Genomic DNA, 10,242 nt, shown 5'->3' on the forward strand with positions numbered 1-10,242 from the left:
CTTTTTCCACTAGCTCCTATATGGAAAATAAATATTTCTGGTGAATCTTTGTGATTTTTTTTTCTGTCCCCTTTTCTACATGTGCTTTTTTTTGTTTGTTTTTTGTGGTACGCGGGCCTCTCACTGTTGTGGCCTCTCCCGTTGCGGAGCACAGGTTCCGGATGTGCAGGCTCAGCGGCCATGGCTCACGGGCCCAGCCGCTCTGTGGCATGTGGGATCCTCCCAGACCGGGGAACGAACCCATGTCCCCTGCATCGGCAGGTGGACTGTCAACCACTGCGCCACCAGGGAAGCCCTCTACATGTGCTTTATTCAAGGGTAATGTGTCTGGCAGTTTCTATTTATCTCTATATTTTAAAAATCTTACTTATAAGCTTCTGGGAACTTATCTTTTAGCTGTAAATTGGTTGGAACTTCCAACTTCATCATCTCTCTCAAAACATAGATCAGTGGGCAGTCAAGGTTCTACCCTGTATTGGTCACAAGTAAAGGGGAAGCGGGGAGTTCAATGTTGAGGTCACACATTCTCTTGTGAACTTGTTCTGAAAGTGAACTCATTCTGCAATGAAACCTGACAAATACCGGTTTTTTTCCAGTAGGCCATGGACTCAGGTAAATATTAGGATTTTTATACTATGACATATATAAAAGTAAGGACAGATATTGGGGGTAAATAGCAGTCTTTGCCATACATCTGCCCTTTTGGCCATTCAAATATCTGTAACCCTTCTTTTATGTTTAGAAACCACTTATTATCTTCCTGGAAGTTGACTCCAAAGTCCCTTCAATTACTGCCTGCAGCTCAAAGGCCAAGGTTTTTGGGTGGTACACAGTCCTGTGATTATGTCCTAAATTGACCCCCATGACCTGATAACCTATAAACTACAAGGCAAGTTATTTTCATCTCCCCCAGTAAAAATTCCCTTTGGAAAAATAAAAGAATGGGAAACATTACAAAGTTCATATCCTGTTGACTATGAATTACAGAGACTCCCTCCTTGGCAGGGTATGAGTTCTTTGATTAGTTCACCTGCCAGCCCCTAGTTCTCTCTGATAGGAATCTCTTGTCCATTTCATAGAAGAAGCAGAGTGTGTGGTTAATGTATGTATCCAGACCAGACTGTGTTTATTCTGATCTTGGCCGTTTTTGTGACCTTGGGTAGGTTACTTAGCTTCTTCATGCTTCAGTTGCCTTGTTGGTAAATGTGAGGACTCAGTGTGTGAATTAATATGCTTAAAACACTTAGAAGAGTGCCTGGCACATGATATGCATGCCATATTCCTGACTGCTTTCTTGGAGCCTTCTCTTGCCCGTTTCCTTCATGACCGCTTCTGAAGTACGCTTTGGAGAGTCTACACTTCCAATGGGCTGTGCAGTATTTGTAGCTTGTTTTGTTTTGTTTTGTTTTTAATGTGCACAGCATTATTATTTCTACTTCTGTATACACTACAGTGTGCTTACCACCAAAAGTTTAGTTTCCATCCATCACCATGTAGCTTGTTTCTTGATGGTGCACTTTTGGGGGGTGAGGAGTTGTTTTAAGATTTGAAAAATCACAGAATTTTCAGGCTAAGCTACAGTGCTTTAGAAATACAAATTCCGCAAAGCATGGCAGGGATAGAAATATATGAACAGAATCCAAAGTTAAAGTAAGATGATGCTAATAATTGTCAGGCTGAGAAATCACACAACCCAAGAAGATGTTCATTTTCTGTTTTACCCCACTGTACCTGCTCTGGGGTGGTCAGTAGAGCTGGATCTCTCTCTCTCTCTCTCTCTCTCTCTCTCTCCTCTCTCTCTTACACACACACACACACACACACACACACACACACACACAATCTCTGCTTGCTTTTATTTGCCTTAATTTTGCAGACAATCTTCTTCATCTGATCAAGTCAATTGCTGCTGAAATCCCCAAAGTAATATCTTCCCAGTGGAAGGAATACTTATCTCACATGATAACTCTATGTCAATTGCAGGAAAGACCCTGGTGGCCTCATGAGGGTCATGTGCTTATCCTGGTATCAGTCATTGTTTCTAGGGAATGAGGCTCCAAAATTTTTCTGGGCCTAAATAATGTACGCATCACTGAGACCACAAGTGGGAGAGGGAGCACTAACAAGGTTTGCCTCTCTTGAAGGAAGTGGAGGTAGGGGAAGGGTGAATTCCTAAGGAAGGAGTTTGGGGCTGACAAAATCTAATATAACTCATGGTATTGTTGTAAATGCTTGTTGAACTATAGTATATAAAACACCTGGTATTTTTCTCTCTCTGACGTATTAAGATCAGCTGGAGGTATGGATTTATTTTTTGGACATTTCTTGAGGATAGAGGCTAACCTAACAGTGTGAAGGAAGAGTTAGAATGTTAGATCTGAACTCAGACCCCATCTCTAGAATCTTGATGGAGCATGCTGTCCTGCAGAGTACAATTCTGCCCCATGCCTTCCCTGGGTCTGGCTCAGTGCCTACAACAACATGGACCACGAGAAGATTTTTCCTTGGGATATAGCAAGCAGCAATTCAAACCCAGTAAGTCTGGCTCCTGAATTTAGATCAGGTCTTCAAGTTAGGAAAATATTATCCATGACTTTAGCTGGGAGTTTATTGGAAATGACTGAAGGTGGCTACTCATGTCCCTAGACTTAACTACCATCAATTGGGGACCCCTTTGTGGGAAATAAGACACTATTTTCTGCTGATTTCCTTTGATGCTCATCCTCAATTTTTCACTGCAATATAGCTTCCACCTACTCCCAATTTTTCACTAACATCTTAAGAAGGGGAACTATAATCTCTGGAGAGGGGAGACTGTGACTTTGGAGAAGAGATTGTACTGATCTCTGCACATAGGATGCCCTCAATATAGGTCAGATTAACAGTGAGTACTAAAGTTATAGCCTTTCCAGACCTCACTTCCTACCGTCCAGTATCAGTGGTTGGTAAGTACTTCATTAACTTAAGAACTTATAATTGTACCCGTAGTAATTTAGACAATTATGAATTAACAACTGAAAAGTTGTATTGTACATAAACTCCTAGAATGAGTCTTGAAATATCCACTCTGAGGGGACTAAGTTTCATGATCATACAGTCAGTTCATTGTTGGCAGAATAAAAACTTCACCCTTGCATCTTCCTCAGAAAGCTCAGTTTGCAAGCCCTCAAAAATGGCACCAGTATAATAACCAAAGGACTCAGTGGTAGCAAATACTTAGATAAGCAATATCCCAAAGCCTTCAGTGCCTAATTGCAAGCTTTTCCCTACTGATTCCCTGAAGGTCAGGGAGCCATAGAACCCAGCACTTCCTTCTAATTCATTGTTTTCTTTGCACTACCTTTCCAGATGGGTGCCCTCACTCAGACTGGAAAACGCTGAACTAAGAAATGGAAGAATTTTTCAGTTCTTGAATGATGCTTCATAAGAATTATAATACCTGCTGAATATGCCCCACCCCAACTCTTTAAGCTCTTCATACTTATTGTGATAAGAACAATTGGCCACAAGAGTGATATTTTAATACACACTGTGATCAGTTCCCACAGAGATATGGCACATCACACAAATTTACTTAGGTCTGAAAGAACCACAATTGTCAAGGAGCAATGTCAGTGCTTGTCTCCTAACAGACCCATTGCCTTGAAGAGAAGGTGCCTGTGCAACCCTTTTAATGGGGAACAGAAGCCTGAGTAATGTTCCCCTCTTTCCTCTCTTGGGTGGAAAATTCTGAGTAATTATTCTGAGTGGAAGCCACTGTGCTATGGGCAGTAGGTTGGTACTTCAGGAACAAAGTTTCTACAAGACTTTAAACAAAAGTGAGAGAGAGAAGACAATCACTCAAATGATTATCTAAGAGAACTTAGAGGTCACTCTGTGCTTTACAGACATTATTTCACTTGTGCAAAGAACAGAGTCAGAGAGCTTAGGTACTAATATTCTGCAAAGACTTTCTATGTGCATTAATAGAGACTTGAGTGTGTGCGTTGACAAGAGGCCAGAGACAGATGTGCAGTGGGAGAAGTCTTAGGAACTGCTGGCAAGGAGATGGTTTGGCTAATCTAACATGGATAGGAAGGGCTCACAGGGGCATGACTAGTGAGCAGGCACCAGTTGTATCTACCTAGGAAAGCAAGCTGCGGATGCTATGTGCTTTGGTCACTTTCTAATTTGAATTTGAAGAGCCACATAAAAGGTTTCTTTCAGCATTTCTAAAACCTTTTTTTGTAAATTAGAAATATTACCACCAGGTGGCAGGAGCATACATGGTTACTTTTTTTTTTTTTTATGGAGGCAGGAAGAAAACTAGGAGAGTATGATAAAAGCAATTAGAATACCTTTCTATAAAAATTAAATCAAATATAAATCTCTTTGTCGTTATCATTAAAGTTGATACTTTCTTTCACATTGAAGCAAAGAGAGCTTGCACACAGAGGGCCTAGAGGAGGAGGTCGTGGTTAGACAGAAGTTGAGTTCAGACAAACCAGACTTGAAATCTCAGCTCTGCCTTTTATTGACTATGTGATCATGGAGAAGCTAAATGAGCCTCATAAAGCTGTTACAATGGTTAGAGGAAATATGTGCTTGGTGTAAAGTTGGTGTTCAGTAAGTGGGAGTTATTGCTATAAGCATATCCTCTGTAGCTCTTAAGTTTCCCTTTAAGAATTTACTTCTATAAAGAAACATTAAATGATATAAGTGAAATTGGAACCTTCTTTGGGCTTGTGCCTAGGTCAAAAGCTTCAGAGTAGATTCATGACAAAGTTCTAGCCATTTACCTCTGCCAGGTACAACTTTACTAGGGAATCATTTTGGTAACTGGCCTCTTTCACTAAATGCTTCTGAAAGGCTGTACTTTAAAAAACTATGTATAAATGATATATAGAAAGTAAATAGTGTGTCATTCACTAGACAAAAAAAGAACTTTAATGGCCCCTTTCATGTACAGAATAAAGTCAGTACTGCTTCATATGACATACAGGCTTTTTTTTTTTTTGCGGTACACGGGCGTCTCACTGTCGTGGCCTCTCCCGTTGCGGAGCACAGGCTCCGGACGCGCAGGCTTAGCGGCCATGGCTCACGGGCTCAGCCGCTCCACGGCATGTGGGATCTTCCCAGACCGGGGCACGAACCTTTGTCCCCTGCATCGGCAGGCGGACTCTAAACCACTGTGCCACCAGGGAAGCCCACATATAGGCATTTTTTTAAAAAGGAAAATAGTATGATATTTCAAACTGAGGACCAAGGTATGTGAAGATGAAAAATGTACTTAGCAAAAATACATGGTGAATAATCTATATATTTACATTTTCTAGTTATAATGCACTTGGTATATTATTGCTTAGCCAACTCATTAAATTTTCACATCCTTTTTAAAAAGTAAAGAGTTATGGACTAGAAATCAACTACAATTAAAAAACTGGAAGAAACACAATCACATGGAGGCTAAACAATATGCTACTAAAAAACCAATGGATCACTGAAAAAATCAAGGAGGAAATCAAAAAATGAAAGAGACAAATGAAAACGAAAACATGATTATCCAAAACCTATGGGATGCAGCAAAAGCAGTTCTAGGAAGAAAGTTTATAGTTATACAAGTTTACCTCAGGAAACAAGAAAAATCTCAAGTAAACAACCTAACCTCATGCTTAAAGGAACTAGAGAAAGAAGAACAAACAAAACCCAAAGTTAGTAGAAGTAAAGAAATCATAAAGATTGGAACAGAAATAAATGAAATAGAGACTAAAAAATAATAGAAAAGATCAATGAAACTAAAAACTGGTTCTTTGAAAAGATAAAAAAATTGATAAACCTTTAGCCAGACTCATCAAGAAAAAAAGGGAGAGAGCTCAAATCAATAAAATCAGAAATGAAAAAGAAGTTACAATGGACACCAAAGAAATACAAAAGGTCATGAGACTACCACAAGCAACTATATGCCAATAAAATGGCAACCAGGAAGAAATGGACAAATTCTTAGAAAGGTAAAATCTCCCAAGACTGAACCAGGGAGAAATAGAAAATATGAACCAACTAATCACAAGTACTGAAATTGAAACTGTGATTTAAAAACTCCCAACAAACAAAAGTCCAGGACCAGATGGCTTCACAGGCAAATTATATCAAACATTTAGAGAAGAATTAACACTTATCCTGAAACTATTCCAAAAAATTACAGAAGAAGGAATACCCTCAAACTCATTCTATGAGACCACCGTCACCCTGATACCAAAACCAGACAAAGATACCACAAAGAAAGAAAACTACAGGCTGATATCACTGATGAACATAGACAGAAAAATCCTCAACAATATACTAGCAATCCAAATCCAACAGTACATTAAAAGGATCATACACCATGATCAAGTGGGATTTATCCTAGGGATGCAAGTATTTTTCAATACCCACAAATCAATCAGTGTAATACACCACATCAACAAGTTGAAGAATAAAAACCATATGATCATCTCAGTATTTGCAGAAAAAGCTTTTGACAAAATTCAACACTCATTTATGATAAAAACTCTCCAGAAAGGGGGCACAGAAGGAATATACCTCAACATAATAATGACCATATATGACAAACCTACAGCTAACATCATACTCAATGGTGAACACCTGAAAGCATTTCCTTTAAGATCAGGAACAAGACAAGAATGTACACTCTTGCCACTTTTATTCAACATAGTTTTGGAACTCTTAGCCACAGCAACAAGAGAAGAAAAAGAAATAAAAGTAATCCAAATTGGAAAAGAAGAAGTAAAACTGTCACTGTTTGCAGATGACATGATACTATACATAGAAAATCCTAAAGACACCACCTAAGGAGACAAAAGACCTGTCCTCTAAAAACTATAAGATGCTGATAAAAGAAATTGAAGATGACACAAACAGATGGAAAGATACACCATGTTCTTGGATTGGAGGAATCAATATGTCAAAATGATTATACTACCCAAGGCCATCTACAGATTCAATGCAATCCCTATCAAATTACCAATGGCATTTTTCACAGAACTAGAACAAAAAAATTTTAATACTTGTGTGGAGAAACAAAAGACCCTGAATAACCAAAGCAATCTTGAGAAAGAAAAACAGAGCTGGAAGAATCAGGCTCCCTGACTTCAGACTATACTACAAAGCTACAGTAATCAAAACAAGATGGTTCTGGCACAAAAACAGACACATAGATCAATGGAAAGGATAGAGAGCTCAGAAATAAATCCATGCACTTATGGTCAATTAATGTATGAGAAAGAAGGCAAGATTATACAATGGAGAAAAGACAGTCTCTTCAATAAGTGGTGCTGGGAAAACCAGACAGCTACATGTAAAAGAATGAAATTAGAACACTCCCTAACACCCTACACAAAAATAAACTCAAAATGGATTAAAGACCTAAATGTAAGACTGGATACTATGAAACTCCTATAGGAAAACATAGAACACTCTTTGACATAAATCATAACAATATCCTTTTGGATCTGTCTCCTAAAGTAAAGGAAATAAAAACAAAGATAAATTAATGGGAACTAATTAAACGTAAAAGCTTTTGCACAGCAAAGGAAACCACTGACAAAATGAAAAGACAACCTACTGAATGGGAGAAAATATTTGCAAATGTTATGACAGAAAAGGGGTTCATATCCAACATATTTAAACAGCTCATACAACTTAACATAAAAAAATGATTGAAAAATGGGCAGAAGGACTGAATAGACACTTTTCCACACAGGAAATGCAGATAGCCAAGAGGCACATGAAAAAATGCTCAACATTGCTAATTATCAGGGAACTGCAAATCAAGACCACAGTGAGATATCACCTCACATCTGTCAGAATGGCTATCATTAAAAAGAACCCAAAACACAAATGTTGGCAAGAAGATGTAGAGAAAAGGGAACCCTTGTACACTGTTGGTGGGAATGTAAATTGGTGCAGCCACACTGGAAATGGAGATTTCTCAAAAAACTAAAAATAGAACTACCACATGACCCAGCAATTCCACTCCTGGGTATATATCTAAAACAAAAACAAAAACACTAACTTGAAAAGATACATGCACTCCAGTGTTCATAGCAGCATTATTTACAATTGCCAAGATATGGAAGCAACCTAAGTGTCCATCAACAGATGAATGGATAAAGAAGATGTGATATATATATATATATATATATATATATATATATATATATATATACAATGGAATACTACTCAGCCATAATAAAGAATAAAATTTTGCCATTTGAAGCAACACAGATGGACTTGGAGGGCATTATGCTATGTGAAATAAGTCAGACAGAGAAAGGTAAATACTGTATTATATCACTTATTATATGTGGAATCTAAAAAATACAACGAACTAGTGGATATAACGAAAAAGAAGTGGACTCACAATTATAGAGAACAAACTAATGCTTACCAGTTGGGGATGAGGGAGCAAAAAAGGGGTAGGAGAGTGGAGATACAAACTATTGGCTTAAGGATATATTGTACAACACAGGAAATATAGCCAATATTTCACAATAACTGTAAATGGAAACTTTAAAAATTATATTAAAAAATTAAAAATATTTTAAAAATTTAAAAAGTAAAGAATTATGGAGAGCAATCAATGAAATACCTTCTAACTACACTTAATATATGCAAAAAATAAAAATTATAAAAATACAAAGCCTATAAGTTGTATAATCATGCTGGTCTATAAAGTTAATTAATATAGTCTATCGAATTATAAATAAAAATGTACCTCTAGAATTCTGAAAATAAGCACATATTTTAGCTGTTCCTCCAGAGGGTCATTTGTTCATTTATTAACAGCAGAGTCAATAACACAATGCTTTAAATAAACATGTATCAATAGGCCTTACAGTCATGCTTATATCAGTATCAAGTACCGTAGTCCAGTAGTGCCACCCATGGTGCTCTGGTGTGGTGAGGCATGTCATAAATAATTTGATAGAATAATAGTTAAAACACTGAAGGTAGTGACTATGTACTACTTTAATATAATTGAAGACTCAAGAGTTTTCCTATTTTACCATTATAGTCCTTTTCATTTCAAATGTTTTCTTGAGCAGAAAATAATTTTCATAGCTACAGTTAGCATGATGAGAATTGTGCAGATCCAGTGCAGGTCCTTTGGATGTGTCTTGGCTGGTGAGGAACCATGTTGAGAACTGCCCTTCTGGCTACATTCATTCGTCATAATGTTCTTTGAACTCATCACACAACTTTACTCTTTTATGCTATTGCTCAAGCTTTTCTTCTGCCTCCAATGGCTCTTCCACTTCCCTTACTTCCTCATCTAGCTTCCTGTAGGTTTGTTACTCAAGTGTTACCTCTTCTGTGAAGCCTTTTTATCTCACCAGGAGCTATCACTTCCTCTCTGCTTGCTTTATGAATACTCTTTATGAATACTCAACATCCATTTGAATGCCTAGAGTGATATTCAAGCCACATAGACTCATAATTTGAATATGTTTCAATCATTCCAGCAGGAATGCAGAGGTTTACATACAAGGACCATTTCTTAATTATCTTTGTACTCCCAGAGCTTAGTGCAGAGGTGAGCACAGAGTAGGCATTCAATAAATTCATGAACTAAAAAAAAAAAAAACATAGTGTGTCATGGACTATGAGAATCATATATGAAGGCTATAAGTGAGACTGATCAAAGCAAGAAGGAGGAAAAGGAGAAGAAGTAGAGTGTACACTGTAAATCTCAAAAAAGCACATACCTTCTGGAGCCAAAGAGCAAATTGTTCCATTGTTCTGGCATAAGTTGCCAGCAGCCATTTCCCAGTAGACAAGGGTGCCAGGATCCTTTGTCCCCAATGCATTTTACATTAGTTATCACATCCTAATCTTTAGATTCCATCAGCAAAGCCATTAACTGCTTTTAAAATTGGCTACAAAGTGGATATTAAAGCCAGTGCACCACAAGGAAGAGTAGGCCCTGCTCGCTGCAACTAGAGAAAGCAACGAAGACCCAATGCAGCCAAAAATAAATAAAAAATAAATAAATTTATAAACAAACAAAACATGCAGCAGTGTTAATTATATTTATCATGTTGTTACATGATATCTTTATCATTATATTACATCCCTAGTACTTATTTATCTTATTACTGAAAGTGTATCTTTTGACTACCTTCATCGAATTCCCCCATCCCCCCACCCCTTACCTCTGGTAACCATAAATCTGACCTCTATTTCTACGAGTTTTTTATTTGTTCA

Source organism: Mesoplodon bidens (genome assembly GCF_964165515.1).
Source record: "Mesoplodon bidens genome assembly, chromosome: 2".
NCBI classification, from domain to species: Eukaryota; Metazoa; Chordata; class Mammalia; order Artiodactyla; family Ziphiidae; genus Mesoplodon; species Mesoplodon bidens.